The 21,976-nt window shown below is 44.6% G+C and overlaps 1 protein-coding gene across 1 annotated transcript in view; it reads left to right on the top strand.

The window, feature by feature from the left end:
* Positions 1-21,976, top strand: part of LOC106582813 (forkhead box protein J3) — a 90,335-nt gene that overhangs the window by 4,285 nt on the left and 64,074 nt on the right. The window lies entirely within an intron of this gene.

Raw genomic sequence — 21,976 nt, 5'->3', positions numbered from 1 at the left:
TAGGTGTTCATTATTCACCCCCCCATTTCCCTTTGGGATCGATATTGTACTAGCCTTCATGCTGTCCACAGTTTGAGTCTTTAGGACAGGGATGGTAGTCTGCTTTTAGGTTGTAACCTAATCTGTTTTGATAGTGATAAGTGGAGTAATCATCTTTTATTAGATTTCTAAGACTTTTTGGCACCCCCCCACTTCCCGAGTGAGAAATTCACACGTTTTAAAAAATGTATAGTGTTTTCAAGGAATTGTGTGAACTGTGAATGAGTTGTTTCTGGGTGACTGGATAGTAGAGCGGGAGATATTGTGCGGCGTGATGCAGCATGGTTGCGGCTGTGTGCTTAACTGTTCTCTGAGCATTGTGAAATTAGTCCACCAGTCTGTGCATCAGTGTTCACCTCTATTCTATTAGGGGTTTTCATATCCCTTATCTATGCAAATGTATGGGCCATGTAGCCTAGACTTTGAACAGTATCAGCCACAACGTTTGTCTGCATTAAATTAGGCAATTCTTAGATGCTCTGTGTCGCTGGTCCTGTGTAATTAAATGTATCTACCAATAATTTTAAGGATTAGGCTACCCCTTTCAGTTTGAAATTGTAGGCCTCATTTTTTTTAAATCTTAAAATAACCTCCAAGCAGGGATAAATGCACAATGTCAGTTGAGGAAGTAGAGGTGCAGCATCTGCTTGTTCGGGTCTGTCTGTAACCATTTCCATCCAAGGATGTGCAGCATTTTGAGGAGATGAGGCACAATGCGACCACAAGCAAGCACTATGGGGTTAAATCTGCTCAACATAAGTGTTCCACAAATGAAAACCAGCACATTGAAAGGGGCTATACCACCCACCCAATTACCACCTTACTGTTATGGACTGAAAGATTCCATTCCTCACAAGCTAGATTGGCAGGTTTTCTTGTGATCAGGGGCGGGAATATCTATACAGTGTGCTGATGGTTTAGATTAATGCTTCAGATGTACCCTCACAAGGATCATGCTTGAGTCTGCCTGCTGTCTTTTCAGAGCCCTCTGTGGAAGACCTGCATTTTCCCTGGCTTTTGAGATATTGTGCAGCATTGATTGATCCAGCTGTGCTTAACAGTGGTACTACAAACATCTGAATGAAACAAAATTACTTTTCATTTTTTGAATCATTGGAGCCTGTTCAGTGGCTTAAGGTATTAATCTTTATCTACCTGCAAGTACTGTATTTCACAGGTTTTGCATTTCATAAAATTGTGGAATCCAGTATTGAATATTGTGCTATTTCTTTTAATAAGCTTAATAGGATAATGACACCATTGTGGAGAGGTGGGTAGGGTCTCCAAACTGACAAAGCCTTTGTAAGAGGCAGTCTCTCACCTTTCACATACGAGCAGCTCATTTCAAATTCATCTGTGGCCCTGTGCCTAGCTCCGTCTCACTGAGAGGCTTTTTAATTTCTCCCCCTGTTGAAGTGATTATTCAAATGGCAGTCCATGAGACTCCGGAACCCGACGGCTGGTGGTAGCTGAGCCCCAGGCCCGGCAGCCTGAATATACCAGTCCCCTGCTGCCCAGGGATCGGACAGACAGAACTCAGGAGGGAGGCTATCCATTCAGACCAGCCCAAGCAGTCAATGTCAAGATATTAGCAATCATCATCCTATTATATATTATAGGCTGGGCTATTCTTTTCATCGACTGGTGACTGACCACAGTAGTGCAAGTGTAGAGGGCAGTATGTCTTCAATCCAATTGCAATATTGTGGTGCATTGTCCTTATTGATTGATCATATCTTTGTTCATAACCAGGGATTTTTCTGCCATTAATCCTTGAGCTGGCTGCCAAACAGTGGGAAAGAAATGCTTTCAGTATTAACTTAAACGACTGAAATCACAAAGTATGTAGAAAAGATAATGGACCAATATATATCTTTTATAATATAATCTTTGAGAACTAACAATCACCAATATAAAAGCAAGACGGGGAGAAATGAAAATTCCCCCAAAACATTGTTTTGAATAAATAACACAGCATTAGCCATGCAAAATGCATAGAATTTCAGGGAACTAGCTTTAAAACTGCAAAATGCATAGAATTTCAGGGAACTAGCTTTAAAACTGCAAAGTGGAAAGTTTTGTAGAATTGCAAGAAATTCTTTAACTGCAAAAATGTATTGGTGTCATGGAGGAATTATGGGTAACAAATGGTCTTTTATTTTAACTGTCATGTTTGCCTAAAAAATACCTCCAACGTGAATATATATTTTTTTTGTCCTGACTCTGTGTGTTACAACACTTTCTCCTGGGTATTGGGTGGGCACATACATGCTCCTCTGTTCGTTGTTGTGATGGCAGGCAACTATTGCAGGCGCCTTCTCTGAAGCAGCTCAGGCCTAAGTGAGTCTGAAGGGTTCGTATGAAATCTCTCCTATGTTCTGCTCTAATCCAGTATGTAGTTTGTGCTCCTGGTTGCGGTGTTGGTGAGATGGGACTAGCTCAGTCTTCATTAGCAACGTTGTGCATCACCAGAATGCAGATGAGCTATGAAGCCATTCATCTCCTGGAAATGCGTCCCTGATTCCAATTTGAATCTTATTTGCAGTTGTGTGAGCCCACTTCTCCATGTTAAAGAAATATCTTTATGTGAGAGATCAGAGGGGGATAATTGCTCTTAAGTGAACCTCATTTAGTGCTGGCCAGAGCAATTACAGTAACTGCAGTTCCAGGCATTTTCAGGGGCCTGCAGCAGCTGTCATTGAACACTCTGAAGCTGTGATATCAAATGGTGAATAGATTGACATTGGCAAAGCATTATGTGGAAATGGAATGTTCAAGGATGGATTTTAATTAGTTTTGCAGGTTTTATGCAGCTGTTTTGCATCTAAGGAAAGTCATAATTAAAAATAACAATTAGAAACGCATTATTTTTTGTAATGATTAAAAATAAATTATTCTCAAGGTGCTGTAAGGTGAAAGAAAGCCAGAACTTCTTTTCCTCAGGCGAAACCCCCAGGGCATGTGGGAGATGTTTTATCATTAATGTTATTCAGGAGCCAAATTTTTTGTTTTGCTCAGCTGGGCGCTTTAATCTATTTTTGCTGTAAATTAATGAATTTTTAAAGAGCCGTTCGCTGGATACGGGTGGATGTGGGAATGCAGCATTGGTTCAGAGTTTTCAAACAACCCCCCCAACCTCCTCATGGGATGGAGAGAGCAAGTTTACTGAAGAACTATGCTTGAATTATTTTTTTATTTCATCTAGCAATACACTGCCTAACTCTGTCTCCTTCTCTCCAATATGCAAGGCTGAAAATGTGTCTGTGGAGTGTATTTGGGCAGAAACTAGTTGTGGACACTGATCAGTGAAAGAAATGTTTTAATTATTCAGCTTGCCCAGAATTATCGAAACAAGTCTACACATTTTAACTCAATCTCTTAATGTGTCCATGTTGCCATCCGCTAGCTTAGATCAGGGCTTTGTTTTGTGTACTGGTGTCATGTTTTTGGACCAACCATCCCCATGTTGACTATTGAAGCTGCTACAGAGGAACCAGCTACCCACACTGTGGCCTGGTGGGTTCGCGCTCGAGAACGTGTGGGTGAGAGAGGACAGAGGGAATCATGAATTCATCTCTTGCAACGCGGGGCTGTTGTGGTTCTCTCAGAATAGGCTGCACGTGGCAGCTGTACGAAGGCCTAACCACCACAAGAAAAAAATGTTCCAGAGGAATTGACCTCAGTGAAGGTTTGACCATAAATAAGTGTAGATTAGAGCATCCATAGTAGGACCTTGCCATCTCTGCCATGTGAGACTAACAGTATGCGTAAGACTGACTGCTTAATACCTTGACAGGATTTCATTAGTTCATGGTATTGTACCCGGTGTCCTTGAGTTGTCATCGCCTATCGCAGGACTTTCTTACATTTCTTTCTTCTTTTCTTCCTATGCTCAGTAGAAGCAATTGATATGCCTATACGATTCACACTCTTAAGAGACTTGTGAGCTGTGTGCTGGCGACGGCTTTTGCTAAGCTTACACAGCTTAATGAGAATGGAGCTCTCCTCATGCTATTTAGTATCCATTTTAATTACAGTGGCTAGCTTATTCGCTCTTAGCGAATGCAAATTTCACCTCCAAGTTAAATGGCTTAACTTGCTAAAGATGACCTTTTTGAGAGAGGAATCTTCATCCCAAAACAAAGTTGTAGCCAAGTCCTTTTGCTGTAAACACTGGAATAATACAATGACCTGTGTGTGTGTTTATACTGCCAGCCTCTGTTCAGTGAGGAAAAGCAGGGTCGGTTTAATGAAGCCTTTGCTCTTAATCCTGACTTTAGTAAAGTCAGGCTAAATGTGTTAGTATGTGGAGACGCTACTCACTGTGACGGTCACTGTCCCAAGTCAGTCCTGCTGGCGTTGAACCAGTTAGGCCACCATTCAACCAGCCTCGTCTCTACGGCTTCAGTAACTGCTCATTCTTCTCCCTCCCTCATCTCTCTCTTGCAATGCTAATGCAGACCAGACAAATTATCTCCACCTAATTTCTGAGGTTTTATCTAGACTTGTGATGTGGTGCAATGCACATGATCTTTAGGGATCATGGCAAAGTTTAGCAGATGTATTATTTGGTGGAGGGGGGGCTGCTGTGTTAAGTTAGATGTCTCAAACTTATGATTTTAAATGGTCTTTACCCTGTGCCTCGATGTTTTCTGCCTGCTCAACAGAACGTCTTAAGTCTCCCCCGCTATATTGTGTGTTTCTGAAACTAATAAATTACTCTTCACGTAGTTCATGTGCACACAGATTTCATTTGTGATTCAGAAAATCCCAGAATGAAGCCAAGGGATCTCTGTGGAGTTTGAGGAAACGTCGGTCTGTGGAGCCATAACCGACACAATGAGTGATTTACTCTCTCTCCCCCCTCCCCTTTCTCTCTCTGCTAACCCCATACCACTACATTCACTTGCTGCTCCTCACTTAGCAAACAACACGTCTGTGGAGATTTCTGAAGAATGCATCTTGTTACTCAGATGAGTCATACTTCCTCTGGCCTGTGTGCTTCTGCCTCAGAGTGGATGAATGAGCGGGTGTGCGGTGGGGGGAGGGGAGTGGCAGGATGGCTGCGGTGCCCTGCCACTGTGCCAGTGGCCTATAATGTAATAAGGAAGTGTCAAGGCCACGACACACTTCATGCAAACGGCGTCAGAGCGTTGTACACGGTCCGTTCCAACATTTTTATTATTTAAAAAAATGTTTTGCCACACAAGAGTAAGTAGAACTGCATGTGTAGTGTATAGGGCCCTTCTCAGTGTGTCGGTGAAGGAGCTTGAGGCGAGGCAGATCCACGGTACAACAGAATGGCAGTCCTCAGGTGGCTGGCGTGACGGACAGTGGGTCAGCCAGGGTGAGTCATCCCCTGGTAAACTGACGGCCTGGAAGCCCAACCGCTGACCCTGGCAGGGCTGTGTTCCACTGGGCCTGGGAGGCAGGCAGGCAGGCCCCGGGGCTGGAGAGGATGGAGCCTGCTGCACCTGGTCATGTCTGAAGCAATTGCCGCCTCTATCTCTGGAGGAATTTGGTGTTGTGTTAGTCTTTTGGCCAGTGCAGGAATTAAGATTCCTTCATCAAAGCATGCACTTTGTTACGTCTTGTGCAATAGGGCTACACACACACACATCTGCCAACCTTGACGTCTAGGAAGAATATTTATTTTTATAGTAGAGAAATTCTTAGGCTACTGTTTACTTTGCGCAATGCACAGACTCCATTGATTTGGAGTAGTCATTGCTATGTAGGCTATGTCAACTGTATTCAATTGTATTGGTGTATAGTTAAATCACATGGCGTTCACATTAGTGTTGATAACGGTTAGTGTTTGACCCTCACTCGGCTTAGTCCTGTCTTCCCTATACCTGCTCTATTTGATCCCTTGCCAGGATCAATAACTCAGACTGAGTGACCTACTTATGTCTTCTGAGAGTGCCGGAGATACTTATATTTGCAGGAGAATACGGTGGTTAAATATGTCAATTAAAATGTAGTTAAACCCATTTTAGGATTTAAGCACCCAAAGGCTGTGTCAGCATGGTAGTCACCTCAGAGAATTCCCTTCGTTATCGCAGAGCCACAGAGGCATTCTGCAAACATTTCAGATGTAATATCTCATTAGCAACAAATGATTGAATTTTATATTGGCTCTCCCTCCCTCAAGCCAATTCCAAAAATGTCAGCATCTAACTAATTAGCCTTGTCAAAGTCCGTAATGGTATACTTTCTGTTTGATGTATCCATGTTGTCACTCAGACGTATGATTCAATCGATATCAAAGGCTTTTAGTTAGTGTAGTGGCACTGGGCATGAAGGGGAAAACCCCTATAGTACCTAGGCCATCTTGGTCTACCCCCATACGTGTGCATAGACCGTATTAATTGCGGGGGAGAACCGATACAGTTGCGTAATGCACTATTATAGATATGACTCAAAGTATCGGTTTTGTGAAAAAAAACAATGTATATATTTTTGCTACTGTGGGTAGCATTAGCTAGTTGGCTAATGCTAGGTTGAGTTATTTGAATTCCATTTAGTTGTGTGTGTGTGTGTGTATAACTAAATGGATATATATATTTTTTTGTGCGCTCACGAAGCACACTGTGCAGTTTCTCTAGAGAGAAATCCGATCAAGCCCGAACTGTGCAATGTAGTAAGGAGTTAGTTTCCAACAGGCCTATATTCTACATAATTGCCACTTTGTCTGCATTAAACTAACTACAACGGCCATAATCCATTGCGCACCTACTTGTCCAGTCTGTATCTTTTACGCATGCTACGTTAGGTTCGAGTGGGGCTGACACAGAGAATAGCCATTCGAATGCGCGATTGAGAAGAATAGAGAGCGTTTGCTTCGTGAGCTACCTCTACCTGAAAATGCATGATCTAAGTGATGGTTGGTATTCAGCAGTCATAAAAGTATGCCTTATTTACTTTGAAGAACTACTACAATTTAGATTTTGTCAGACAGCTTAGGCAGCAGCTCTATAGAGATGCAATGATGACTTGGAATGAAAGTCGTCAAATAAAAGTAACATACACAACTGAAAATGAATGATTAAGCGATGAGCACTAACTACCATGGGTCTTTTATTCATTGTTTTATTCTGTTACATTCAACCCACGATGCAGGTGCGTTTATTATTATAATAATAATAATAATAATAATAATAATAATAATAATAATAATAATAATAATAATAATAATTGAAATAGAAAACAAAATAACCCAGTTATCGAACTGACCTCAAAGCACTGATCACTCAATTACCTGCGCCAAAACTCAGGTATTTTTCATCCTATAGCTTGTTATCAATCTTTTTAAAATAGTGAGTCCACATGGTTTGGGCACATTTCCCTGACTGAAACTTTCCTCATGCTTTCTCTCGTATCTCTACAGCAGGTATATATATTTTAGGGAGCATTATGTTTGCAACATCAACTCGCAGTATTGATTCGCAATACATATAGAATGAGGACAATCGTAATACATATTGTATCGGCACCTAAGTCTCGTGGTAATATCGTATCGTGAGGTCCTTGGCAATTCCCAGCCTTTATAGACCGAGGAACCGATTCTACATGAATTAAGTTTTAAAAGGGGCGGGACCATAAAGCTTGGTGATCACTGAAAATAAAGCAGGGGGAAGATCAATGCTTATGAGAGTGGTCTGATATGAGCTGGCTTTAATTGGAAAACGGTGCTGTTTTCCTATGAGGACAGCATCTCAAACTAATCTCTAATTGCAGTTTTTCAGCGTGTTGCCTCATTGAAGCAGAAACAAGCTGTGCTGTTGAATGCGGCATCTTGGCTGCTCTTTCCCTTGTACAAGGCTTTGCTGCTTTGAAATGTCAGTTTGACACGATCGGCCCTGCTCAGTTCGACCCCCTGTAACCCCCCCCCCCCGGCATGGCCGCTCCAGGGGGTGTGTTCACACATTTTTATTGGGTTTCCTCTAATACTATGACGCCTTCTGGTTTCTCCCCCCCATTAAGATGCAGGAGGCAGAGAAAGTCTGTTCGGTAGGGGGGTGAGGGCGAGTGTGTGCGCATTGGGACTTTAATTACTTAGTGGGCGCTGTAGAAACCGAGCACACAAGTTCTGTAGCTCACACAATGTCTAGCTGCAGAGTGTCAAAGTTAATGTTCTGACAAAAGTGATCATGATTGAGGATGAAGAAATTAGTAGTGCCTCTTTGGCTAATACTGATTTACTACTGGGTGGAGCGGTTACAGACTCATAATCCCCATAGTGCTCTCGTCACATTATCCCTCCTCAGAAATGACTGGCTTTGAAACCCCCTTGCCTGCCTCATTCTTGTTCTTTGACTTTCATGTTGTCCTATAAACTTCACATTTTTAAGGGTTCATAGCAAGCAGGCTTTATTTATTTGGTTAGCGTTAGCCTATTCGTTTTCTACTCTTGCTGTTTTGCAGCCCTACTTACCATGCTAACTTGGCGCCCAAGGCAAGAAGTTGCAAATGCACTTTTTAGAACCTAAAGGTGTAACGCTACTTTTTATTTATTTCAAAACTCATGGATAATTGAACTTTAATCCCCCAAAAAGGTGATACACGCTACTGTAGTGCTAACAAATGTTTAGAAATTCACACAGTCATGAGAGCCAGGAATTGTATTAAGGTTAAGGAGTCTACATGCAGAATACATTCAGTGTGTGTGTGGCTATTCGATAAGTGTTTTGGTCTGTAAGTGGCATGATCTTTGAGAACTGTCAAGACGTTGCAGCTCCTGGTGGACAGGCCCTGTGGGTCAGCAGTCTGCTCTGCTGCACCACAGCTCCTCTGAACCAGTGAGTCATGTTGCATACCACATGACTCACCACTTTCGCCAAGTGAGTCATCTCTAACAAAAGCGCCTCATATGGAGGAGGCTGAGGGGGAACCAGGAACGTCTTTCGGAGAAATCATTTTTTTGTCTTTAATTGTAAAATTGCTGTAAAAGGTCATATGATAAATTTCCTCGTGCTGTCCGCTATCGGCTTCTCCAAATCTGTCTAGTCATTAGCCTAGTTTTGTGAGCGTACGCGTGTGTTCTGTTTTCTGATAACCAGGAATTGGTGAGGATTGTATAGCATAGGGTGGTGTTAAATGCAATTTGGTTGTCATTGTCCTATCCACTGCATGAATTCTCTCACATTTCTCATATTTTCAGCGATCTTGGCAGAGAACTTAAAGCAGCATAGTGTTGTGCATTTCATCTGTTTTTGAATAGTTTTTCTATTTTTATTCACGCGCTTGCTATCTGACAGACATGTCCTCCATGGCTGTTTCACAAAAGCTATAGCCCCCCCCAGAATTTGATTCGAACTCCAAGGCATTCTACTCTCTGGCCTTCCTTGTTTTAATAATCCTGCTATATCATTTGAAGTCTGTTAGTCAATTTTGCTGTAGAATTCATAGTGAATCTTTGCTGTGGCTCTTCATTGTGTTACAGTATAATTCCTTTTTCGCTCACTGTTGAACAGAAGCCATGCCAAAGACCCAGGAGAGCAATAGGGAGTTTTATTAACCTATACAGCTGTTTGTCCTTGGCCAACACATGCTTTCTCATGCTTAGGCTATAATAAAACCATAATGACAGGCATAGAGGCAGAGATGCACAAATAAGAAATGATCGTTGTCTTGGGCATGTGATCTCTGAGGCAATGGAGACTGATTGGTTTGGAGCTCTCGTATCGCGGCGCTCACCCTCTCAGCTGAACCGTTCTGATTGATATAGCGCACGCAGTGTCTCCTGCAGTATATAGGCTTGACATTGTTTCCATGGATTTTCTGCATATGGCTGTTACTCATTGTGAATATTATGTATTGTACAATGGCTGTGTGTACCCTCTTAGACGTATTAGTAATACCATTTCTATGGTGTTGTGTGCATGGCCCCTTTAAGGGGAGCCCGTGTCTGCTGGCTGGCTGTTTCTGGGGCCCCTAAGTGAAGGTGTCTCTGTCAGATGAGTGACGCTCGGCAGAGGCAGCAACTGGGACTTCTGTTTCATCTCCTCTCATACAGCTCTGGAGCAGACATGCAAATCCGCTTTAATGAGCGCAGCCTGTGGGGGGTGTGTGTGTGTGTGTGTGTGTGTGTGTAGGGGGATGGGGATATGCTCAGGAATTTTAAAGTGGGGTAAAAGGAAGGTAAGGTGAGCAACCGACAGCAACGTGCCAGAGCAGCATGGGAGAAAAAGGCTTTGTAATCTGTGAGGGAGGTTGAGGGGTATGTCAGTAGATGTGATAGGAAGTCTCCTCTCTCGACTCAAACATTCATTAGCCCCTCTGTTATCTGACGTGGCTCCCTCTCTTTGGCGCTAAAACACTCTGGAGTGAAGCTGCAAAGGTTTTTTTTTTGTTGGTAATTACATTTTCAACCAGCATCAACAGTAATGCACATTGCTTCACGCAGAGAATTACTGTGAGGGCTTTTACAGTTTTTGATTTGTCTGGATGTTTAGAATCCCCAAACACTCCTCCATTTGTCTGTTCTTAACAACCCCCCCCCCCGTATGTGTCTGCAGTACATTCAGGTTTTCCTTGCTGTGGACTACAAAGCGTGCAGGGTACTTTACCTTTATCTTTGGAAAGAAATAATCCATCGGGTGCATGTCATGTGACGTGCACAGATGAGCTTTGTGCTGTCTGTAAACGTCCTCGATCAATGTACGATTTATCGCCTTCAGCCATTGTCATATAATGTTAATACACTGAGGAATTAAGACTCCGTTTTTTGATGAGCTTTTGCAAATCGATCGTCAGCTGCCACTGACTTGATGGGAATTTCCCTGGAGGCCCTTATAGCCCTGCGAAATGGCTGCGCTAACTGGGCGCTTTCTATAAAATACTAGACCAATTTGTACAATATCCACAGTAGTGCACTAGACAACCCAGAGACTTCTCTCTCTAAATAATGTCATAAAATATTGGGAAATTATATATGGTGTATATGACAACATACTCAGCGTGGTCCACTGCTTTATGCGTCTCCAGATGTTTCTAACCACACATGTACAAACGGCCTTGACGCAGCTGTTTCATGGGAGGAGCAGAGGGCGTCCACACCAGTCTGTCCCATGAATACAGTACAGTTCGCTAGTGACCAGATTCAGGATTTATCAAGCAACTCCCATGCCTTCCTCCCCTCATAAAGTGTGAGTTCCATAGCAGAAGCATGCTTCTCCTCACTGCCTGCATGGGCTTCTGCCTTCTCTCTCTGACAACACCAGTTTCCGATTACCGCCTGGCTATGGCTGCGTCCTAACGCTGGAGGGAGTTCCTCTGTCTGTCTGACGGCCAGGCTACTGTAGCATTGAGTCATGTCACTGGACACAACACCGTGGTGCTGTTCTCCTGAAGCTGCTGCCATGTGGGAGTGGTGGCTGGTGGCTTTGTTCTGTTGCCTTGCAACTTCAATGTAAGTAAACAAGTTCAGCAAGCCAGGTCTGGGCAGGGGACTTGATAGTCTGCAACACTGTATTGTTTGGTTTTATTATTATTATTTCCAACTGTGTGGACTGGTCAGCATGTGGAGTGATCTCTCGGATCAGATCTGTGATCAGCGTCATGTCGGCAGTGGCTCTACCAGGCAGTACGAGTTCAGTCCCCATGGTGATTTCACAGTCTGATACTGCTGCACAGCGGCTGTTCGGACAGCGTGTCTGAAATTTCCATCGCTTCATTTGAACATCGTGCACTTGGCTTTGGGAGATGATTTTTGCTTACTTTGAGCTTTTTTAAAATCTAAATCGTATATACCTGGTCTCACGATAAATCCTCTGGGTTAGTGATGCCCTATTGAGCTGTTTGATGAGCAATGCCATGTTGATTCCCTTTTTGCCTGGAGGTATTTGAACAGCAAAGGCCTAGAACAACAATGACTCGTACAGTTACCTTCTCTCCTCCTCCACACCCAGGTAAACAGTGTGGTCTCTTGGAAACCAAACGCGTTGACGCAACCTGGAACAGGGTGTGTGGGAGGGAGGATGTTGACAGGTGGCGATGCTGAATGCCTGTCTATCTCCGACTCGCAGTCCCTCACATGGCCTAAAGCTTCCAGGAAGCTGCCTTCTGAAGTTGCTCGGTCTCAGCCAGGGAGAGAGAAGGAAGCCGTGCTACTCCAGCTAGTCTTGTTATAGACTCCATCCGCCCATGTCCTACTGTTCTCTCTGCTACCGCACGGCAAGTGGTACGGATGCGCCGAGTCTGGAACCAAGCCATCCGGCTGCTAAATAGTTAGTGGATCTGCATTAACCCTTTTTGAATGAACTCTTTTGACTCCTCACACGTGCTGCTGTTAATGTTTATTATCTAACCTGTTGCCTAGTCACTTTGTCCCTGCCTTTTAAAAAAAAAAATTCATATCTTCCTCAGTTACCTCATACCCCTGCACATCGGGCTCCCGAGTGGCGCAGCGGTCTAAGGCACTGCATCTCAGTGCAAGAGGTGTCACTATAGTATCTGGTTCGAATCCAGGCTGTATCACATCCGGCTGTGATTGGGAGTCCTATAGGGCGGTGCACAATTGGCCCGGCATCGTCGGGGTTTGGCCGGTGTAGGCCGTCGTTGTAAATAAGAATTTGTTCTTAACTGACTTGCCTAGTTAAATAAAAAAAGAAACAATAAAAACATGGACTCGGTACTGGTACCCGTGTGTGTGTGTGTGTGTGTGTGTGTGTATATATATATATAGCTAAGTTATTGTTAGTAATTGTGTATTTATTCCTTGTTAATAATTTTTTTTTTTCCTTTTCTCTGTGTTGTTGGGGAGGGCCTATACGTTTCCATTTCACGGTTCGTCTACACCTCTTTTCTCTGTGTTGTTGGGGAGGGCCTATACGTTTCCATTTCACGGTTCGTCTACACCTCTTTTCTCTGTGTTGTTGGGGAGGGCCTATACGTTTCCATTTCACGGTTCGTCTACACCTCTTTTCTCTGTGTTGTTGGGGAGGGCCTATACGTTTCCATTTCACGGTTCGTCTACACCTCTTTTCTCTGTGTTGTTGGGGAGGGCCTATATGTTTCCATTTCACGGTTCGTCTACACCTGTTGTTTACGAAGCATGTGACAGATAACATTTGATTTGATTTGGAAGGCTTCCAGAGAATTCCTGAGGAATTTCTAACCAGGTTTGACCGTGGCTGAGTCCTGGTGACTGACTCGTGGTATCCCTGGTCCATTCCACAGTTGATTGTGGTTTCTCCACGCTTTGTCAACTCTCTCATTTACTAGGGCTACCGGAACACACAGCAGCAGTCTCACTCTGGAATGGAATGGGATCGCTCTCCAGAAAGAATGTAGCCTTCTGTAATGGATGATTTGTTTCTCCTGGCAGTGAATATGGGCCACCGATGGACTGTCTGTGCTGGCTGTGACCCAGTGATTGGGGGGGGGGGGGTCACTCACAGATCTAGTGATGGCATGCTATCCCCCTCGCGCGCACATCCGCAGAACGCTCTGACGTCACATCAAGCTGCCCTCCGCAAAGATGGCCTCCTCAGCCTGCCTGCCCGCCCTGCGCCAAATGGCTACGCTGTCTGAGCAGAGGCTAAGCTGACGCTCCAACAAAAGATGAAACTATTGACCTGTGACTTAATCCTCTAATCTCTGCTGTTATTGTGCAACCACAAATGCAGAGGCATTATCGTTCCAGGGAAAGGGCACGGTTTTGTGACGGGTGGCCCAGCCAGCCCCTTTGCAATGTGCCATAAATGCCCATCATGCTCTTATTGTGCAGGGTCACTCTAGCGTAAGCTTTATCTTAGTCAATTACTGGCTGGAAGGCTGCAGTCTGTACCATACTATTTTTGTTGCGTGTTTGTGTTTATCTGTTTGTGGGGTGTGCTGCATGCTTTTTTTCACTGGCTACTGGGAGGTGTTATCTCATGCAGGGTAGAGGGTACAGTGAGGCCTTTGAGTATTTATTTTTTTTAAAGGGGGGAGGGAGCTGGAGGTGCAGTAAAACGCTGAAATGGAACTCGGAGTCAAAGAGCAGCTCTTCAACAGCGTCCAGTTCCATCAGGCAGTAAACTCTTTTCATAAGCTCTTAATTATTTCTGAGAGAGTGGATATTGATTAAAAAGCAAAGCGGTTTTAATTAAAACTCAAATGTTAATGCCATCCCAAGTGAAGGCAATTTTAGGCTTACGTGAGAAGAACCTCTAATGACTGAACCAAAGCGCCTTGTTCTCCCATTAGAATGGCATTTATATTTGTAGCCCTAAATAGGCCTGACTAGTGTTGTAGCTGTGTGTTGCTCTAGTATCACTCTCCATCTTTGCACAACCTAGCTGCCTAGCCTGAACCCTGTCTCCATTTTGAAATTCAGGACATTATTCCACCTCCTGTGATGTGATTTCTGAGCATGCTCTGCCCACCCAGGTAATTCCTTCGACTCACGCTTGGGCGACTTCAGCTTGTTCTCGTTATTGAACACCATTTCAGTTGCCGCGAGGAAGAGGGCTTGTGCACCGTTATTTGTGACGGCGGTGATATGGGATTTACAAATGCACAGCGTAGTGCTGGAACTCCATGTCAAGACGAAACGGCTTATTCAGGTAGAGTCCGTGCGTTTTTAATTGCAGGAGAACTGCCTGATTTTAATAATGTGAGTTTGCTGTATCTCTACTGACGTGACACTGGGGCCGATCATATCTGGTCCAGAGGCAGTGCCGGCGCCTCCCTCCTTACCCTGCCTCCCCCAGAGCCTGGAATTTAATTGTGGCCTATAGGATGGGATCTGGGGAATGCTGATGAGGGGAAAGGCTCTCAATAATGCCACCAAAACAGTCCTCTTGCCAGTCCCTTAAGTGGTCTATTTGGGATTCAGCAGCAGCCCCTCTCTGTCCTGTCTGTCTCTCTCTCTCTGTGTCCTGTCTGTCTCTCTCTCTCTGTCTCCCGCGCCGGCTGCCAGGCTGTCGTGGAGTCAAGCTCCCCGGGGGAGAGTGTTAATGCAGGCCCTCAGGCCCGGGGACCAGGGTAATTGGGTTTGCATGGTCGGTGTCAGGGCACCCCCACTGCTCCCTACATAAAGGCCACCTCCCAGCCAAGCTGTTAGGGACAGAAACACAAACCTCTACTGATCACTGGTGTAATTCATTGGAAAGGCTTATTGAATTACTGGAATGCTGTATGTGTTTTTTTTGTGAGGACCTGCTGCAGATTGCACAATGAGCTTGAGGGCCTTGTTTGCCTTCCTGCGTGCGCAGCTCTCTCCAAGCCCAGGCTCAGAACACTACCGTGAAAAATGGCAGACTGCTAATTTCTAATATCCCGAAACGGCGTAATTACTGCAGCTTCCATTCAGAATCCTTTTCTCTTGTTTTCAAGTGCCCAGGGGGTCGCGTTAGCGTTCATAAGTCTGCTGTTTCAAAACACAGACCGTCCAGAAATCTGCCTTTTTTTAACTTCTCTAGGGCCGGCGGGACGAAATCGCGTTATTCAAATACCTTAGAAATGCTATTACTTCAATTTCTCAAACATATGACTATTTTACACCATTTTAAAGACAAGACTCTCGTTAATCTAACCACACTGTCCGATTTCAAAAAGGCTTTACAACGAAAGCAAAACATTAGATTATGTCAGCAGAGTACCCAGCCAGAAATAATCAGACACCCATTTTTCAAGCTAGCATATAATGTCACAAAAACCCAGAAGACAGCTAAATGCAGCACTAACCTTTGATCTTCATCAGATGACACACCTAGGACATTATGTTATACAATACATGCATGTTTTGTTCAATCAAGTTCATATTTATTTCAAAAACCAGCTTTTTACATTAGCATGTGACGTTCAGAACTAGCAAACTTCCGGTGAATTTACTAAATTACTCACGATAAACGTTCACAAAAAGCATAACAATTTAAGAATTATAGATACAGAACTCCTCTATGCACTCGATATGTCCGATTTTAAAATAGCTTTTCGGTGAAAGCACATTTTGCAATATTCTCAGTAGATAGCCCGGCATCACAGGGCTAGCTATTTAGACACCCAGCAAGTTTAGCACTCACCAAACTCAGATTTACTATAAGAAAAATGTTATTACCTTTGCTGTCTTCGTCAGAATGCACTCCCAGGACTTCTACTTCAATAACAAATGTTGGTTTGGTTCAAAATAATCCATTGTTATATCCAAATAGCGGCGTTTTGTTCGTGCGTTCAAGACACTATCCGAAAGGGTAAATAAGGGTTACGAGCATGGCGTATTTCGTGACAAAAAAAATCGAAATATTCCATTACCGTACTTCGAAGCATGTCAACCGCTGTTTAAAATCCATTTTTATGCCATGTTTCTCGTAAAAAAGCGATAATATTCCGACCGGGAATCTGCATTTAGGTAAACAGACGAAAGAAAATAAAGCATGGGGTCGACTCGGGCACACGCCTAAGCCCATAGTACTCTGATCGGCCACTTGCCAAAAGCGATAATGTGTTTCAGCCAGAGGCTGCCTTGATATCGTTCAGCTTTTTCCCGGGCTCTGAGAGCCTATGGGAGCCGTAGGAAGTGTCACGTTAGAGCAAAGATCCTCAGTCTTCAATAAAAAGAGCCCAGATGAACAACAACTTGTCAGACAGGCCACTTCCCATATAGAATCCTCTCAGGTTTTTGCCTGCCATATGAGTTCTGTTATACTCACAGACACCATTCAAACAGTTTTAGAAACTTTAGGGTGTTTTCTATCCAAAGCCAATAATTATATGCATATTCTAGTTACTGGGCAGGAGTAGTAACCAGATTAAATCGGGTACGTTTTTTTATCCGGCCGTGTCAATACTGCCCCCTACCCCCAACAGGTTAAACCCCATTTCAACTGCGTTTTTATGATTGTTTTTTTTTGGGGGGGGGGATTTTTTTTTTCTTCAATAGTGATCAGGGGCGTACAGCTTTAGTTTACATTCTCAGACATTGCGTTAGTGCAATGCATTTTTGCTAAAACAATGCATGGCCATCCTATGTCTGTTTATCGTAGAGCGAATGCAGCCTGCTACATTTTCCTAATGTTTTGCTTGAAGTTAATCTCGCATTTTACCGGAGAAAAGTAGGCTACACGAGGATAAATACCGGAGAAAAGTAGGCTACACGAGGATAAATACCAGAGAGAGTAGCTACACACCAGTCAAAGCGCTGTCTGCTGATAGAATGCCAGTTCCTGAATTCTCATTCAAGTGGAGAAGTGCAACTGAAGCTCAAAATTAGTCTGATTCCGAGCAGAGATTACAATAAACATTTTACATCTGTGTTTACAATACAGTACAAGGTATTTCTTATGCGTGAAAAATCACAATCGGCGTTAACGCGACCCCTGGTGTCTGTTTTGACCAGGTCTTGATGTGGGGTGGGGGGGGGGGGGTCACAGAGTCAGTTGTCTGTGCTGTAACCTCATGACAGCCTGGAGGCTTGAGCTGCATGGCTGGGCCTCGTCCAACTCTGACGGTATTGGCTGGGCTGGTGTCAGCTGCCTGCTACGGCTTATGTTGACAGGCATGCACATCCATGCAGCCTATTATACTCTGCTTGGTTTGATGCTAAGTGCTTCAAGCACCCCAACTAGTATGTTTTTGCTCAGTGCAACAAGAGCCAAGTTGTTCACATCAACGTGGCCTGAAAAGGGCAAGCGGGCAAAGACGAGTCCCTTCCGTATGGATCTGTGTATTTTAAAGCTTGTGTCTTGAATTGAAATGATCACCTCACCTCTGTTTTGGTAAAAAGCTGAGGGTTGGGAGAAAAGTAACCTCTCAAATTCATACAGCTCTATGGCTGCGAAGACTGGCCATCCATGATATTAACGTTTTAACTGTTTTGAGGTTAGTGTTTGTTTACATTTACATTGTTCACAAACATTGGAGTAAAATTTGCTTGGTCATGAGGCATTTACAAGTTATATTCTTTTAAGAATCAATGGGTACATGTAAGCCCAAACATTTCAGCAACTAACGCTTTAAACTGCCTCACACACAGCATAGTGGCAATCTCCACTGATTGGCAGAATAGTTTTGGAGTATGGTGTTAAGTCTCTGAAGTGGGAGCAGGTGAACCGAGAGAACCCACTTCCCCAACACTATACCATAGACTGCTTCACACAACCACCAAACCCAACCAATTTAATAGACCGCTTCCCAACACCGAAACAGAACTCCAAACGCACAGTTAGCAGCTATCTGCAAACACAGGCCCTGTCTCTGAGCCCAGCTTGGCTGCGGGCTACAATAAGCTGAACAATGTGCTCAGCAGTTTGAGCAGTGAAGCGATAATTGACACATCCTAAAAAATGCAAGTAAGGATTGGGTTATTAATGCTCCCTCTCTTCCTGGCGGTGGTTTCAACGGCACCATTAAACCTTTAATTGAGAAGGAAGACTGAAATTAAAAGTCATTGCCTTGGCACTGCCGTTACCTACTTGAATGTATTTTTTTATGAAGATGAAACCCCCTTGGGGGCGTTCACACGGCACGATTACAAACGCTCACGTTTAATCACAATGGCCAGCCGTGTTCTTCCAAAAATAACTCTTCCAATAAGCCGTTTGCCTCCAGGACTGGAAAAATTGAGGAATCTTCCTTTTGACTGACGGACGGACAGGTGTGCAGGGTTCCCGCCCATCCCCCCCCGCATATCACTAAGAAAACGAGGGCTTTTCAAGCAGTGGAATACGGCTGTTGATATGGAAGGTATGGCCTGGGTTTCGGTCGAGAGTGAAGATGATACCAAAAGCTTGTTACCAGGTTACATCACTGTTGTGAGTTGTGTGCCAGATCTTCAGGCGTAGCGGCGGGGGACTCGCTGAGCCATTCCCGTCTCTTTCGCCAAGTTACATTACACTTTTTTTTTACCTTTTTTTTTAATTTTTTTTTTTTTTTTTAGTCATTTAACAGACGCTCTTATCCAGCGCGACTTACAGGCGCAATTAGGGTTAAGTGCCTTGCTCAAGGGCACATCAACAGATGTTTCACCCAGTCTGCTCTTCTTCGGTTACTGGCTCAGTGCTGTTAACCGCTAGGCTACCTGCCATCCCTCCCACTACAGGAAGATATCTCTGTCACCACAAGCTTTTCTCTTTCTCCTCTTAGTTTTCCTGTACTCTAACATGCTCAGGGGCAGCATTTAATCACCGGTGGTGTAAATATTTACTGTCGAGTTTTTGACTACCGGTGACGGTGTTTGGTCTTAAGGAGATGTGCAGCACAATCATGGCCATGGGTCTCATGGTCTTGTGTAGCCCGGCAGACATATGCTGTGCTGAGGTGTTAAGTGTGACAGATGCATGGCTGGAGTAAATTGGGGGGGGGGGGGGGGGAATTCATTGCAGATAAGTGCAGTAGAAGGAACACTGGTCTGGTACCTATCAAGAGTTTTACGTCGAAGTGTGACTGGGAATGTGGAGTCTGGATATCCCTTTCTCCGGGATAGGGAATGATTCAGGATTATGGATATCTACAGGTTTCTACAGCTAGGTAAAGAGAACGTGGTGAGCATAAGGTAGTAGGAAATGTAGCCTATATGGAACTATAAGCAGGTACTGAAACTATCGCTTGCCAAGTGTAAGGCTATGCAGCAGACAGTGGGACGGGGTGAGTTTCAAACCCAATTCTTTCCGCTCCATCTCAAGACCGTGAAGGTGTCATCTACTGTGACGTTATGGCGAGGACAGCAGGCTCCATCATTAGTCACCCTGTTGCCTCAGAGGATGACGCCTACTGACAAAAGGGTTTGGCACTACGCAGTGATTGCACTGGGTTTGAGCCACATTGGACTTATTGACAGTGAGGCATGACTGAATCACTGTCGGTGCTCTGTGTAATAAAAAAAGGTAGGGAACTTGTTGGATTAAGGTATTTCAATACCAAATCTGCCATTAATCTGAGGGGGATAAAACCCTTCAAGCGCCACTGAATAGAAATGAATTTGACGAGGCGTTTATTCCTCAGTTGTAAAACGCGCCCCAGAGCACCACACTCAAAACAAATTACAGTTGAGGGAAAAACCCTGCTTTGTGAAAGCGACAGTGACAGACTCAGTCGGATCAAAGCGATTCCATGTGCGGAGTGGTAATCTCCTCCCTGGGTCTCCTAAGTGTCGGGGCCTGAACTCTCTGACCTCTGGATGGTCCTGCCCTTGGCTGCCTGTCACGGAGCCTTGGCCTGATGAAGGCAGAGGGGCTGCTGCCGCTCTTCATCATTCCTGCCACAGCCAGGGTTCACCAATTTAAGACGATTGGCCCTGCAGATTCTGAAACATCTGGATCATTAGCGTAGGGTCAAATGGCGTTCGTCTCAGTGTTGCGGGTGGAGCCACTCATCAACCTGCTGTCTGTCAGCTTGCTGGCCTCTCATGGCAAGCCAATGGGGTCTGGCTGCATCCTAGCCCTGCTTCATCATCCTACTGTAAGGATGCAGCCTATCACTGCCACTGAGCCACATGTTAGAACCAGCTGCAGACAGAGTGAGAGACCATGCAGGGGAAAGTCTGCTAGTTGTATTTCGGGGTATTGTGGCTTGTGTTACAATGTAATTGGTAGTAGAACAATTAGATTCGTATTTTCAATGGTACATAAAGATAATGAGAATAGTGTGTTAATTTGATCTAGGAGAGGGTTGGTCGCCCTGCTATCTCATTTAAAGTGGAAAATGACTCATTAGCAGGACGTGACTCACCTTTTTATTTCAATTAGCTCCAGAGCCACTGTGGCATTTTGGTAGTTTCAGGTAATAAAGCAGCAGTGAGCTTGCATAAGTGCTGCTACTATGTCTCCTCTCACAGATCAGGGTCTTAGTTAACACTAGGCTGAGGCTCCAGTCAGTGACTTGCTGCAGCGTTATAGCCTTGTCTCTGTGAAGGGCATTCCTGCTGCTCCTCAAACTCTCTGAGGTCTGGGAGGTATTTATTACAGCAGGGTGGGCATGTGAGCCACACACACACACACACAGTGGAGATTCCTCTTTCTCCTGTGGGGCTTTCTCCCCCACCATAGTGCAGTGTCAGTCCTTCACAGGGGGCTTGTTTTGCATGGCTGCCTGCCTTCACCTATCTATGCCTGTAACTTTAGGCCCCTCTCTTCTGCTGCTATTTTAAGCCAGAGAGGGCATCGAGCCCAGCGAGAGAGGGGCTGTTTGTGTGCAAATCAAGGCGGATACAAAGGGCCGAGCATAGGCTAGGACGGTTGGCATGATGACACAGGGCTAGTTGTTTACGGTAGAGGCTCCGCCTGGGGGAGGAGGGTTTACTCCCCTGCAGTCAGAATTCCTCCTGAGCCATTCCCCCATTTGGCTGGCAGTTGTGAAAACAATTCTCCCTCTAGCATTTAACTCTGTCAGCTCTATGGGCAGCAGGGAGAGTGAATGTGCTAACTTGCAGGGGTGGTGGGATATCTTTTATTTTAACAGGTAAATTGACTGAACACTTTCTCATTTACATCAACGACCTGGGGAATAGTTACAGGGGAGAGGGATGACTGAGCCAATTTTAAACTAGGGGTGATTAGGTGGCCATGATGGTATGAATGCCAGATTGGGAAATTAGCCAGGATACCGGGGTTAACACCCCTACTCTTACGATAAGTGCCATGGGATCTTTAGCGACCACAGAGTGTCGGAACACCCGTTTTAACGTCCCATCCGAAAGACGGCACCCTACACAGGGCAACGTCCCCAATCACTGCCCTGGGGCATTGGGATCTCTCTTTTAAGACCAGAGGAAAGGGGGCCTCCTACTGGCACTCCAACTCTACTTCCAGCAGCATCTGGTTTCCCATCCAGGGACTGACAAGGACCCACCCTGCTTAGCTTCAGAAGCAAGCCAGTGGGATGCTCCTGGACTTGAGTTCCTGTGTGCTGGCCTGGGATCGGGATTATGGAGTGTTTGTTAGACAGCCTTGTGTGGTATTGTGAACCATCTCTAACAAAATGTGGCACAGCGTTGGCTACCAATATGTGGATT

This window comes from Salmo salar, chromosome ssa22 (genome assembly GCF_905237065.1).
Source record: "Salmo salar chromosome ssa22, Ssal_v3.1, whole genome shotgun sequence".
Classification (NCBI taxonomy): Eukaryota; Metazoa; Chordata; class Actinopteri; order Salmoniformes; family Salmonidae; genus Salmo; species Salmo salar.
The sequence above is the reverse complement of the archived record's forward strand: the minus strand, read 5'-3'. Positions and strand labels throughout refer to the sequence as shown.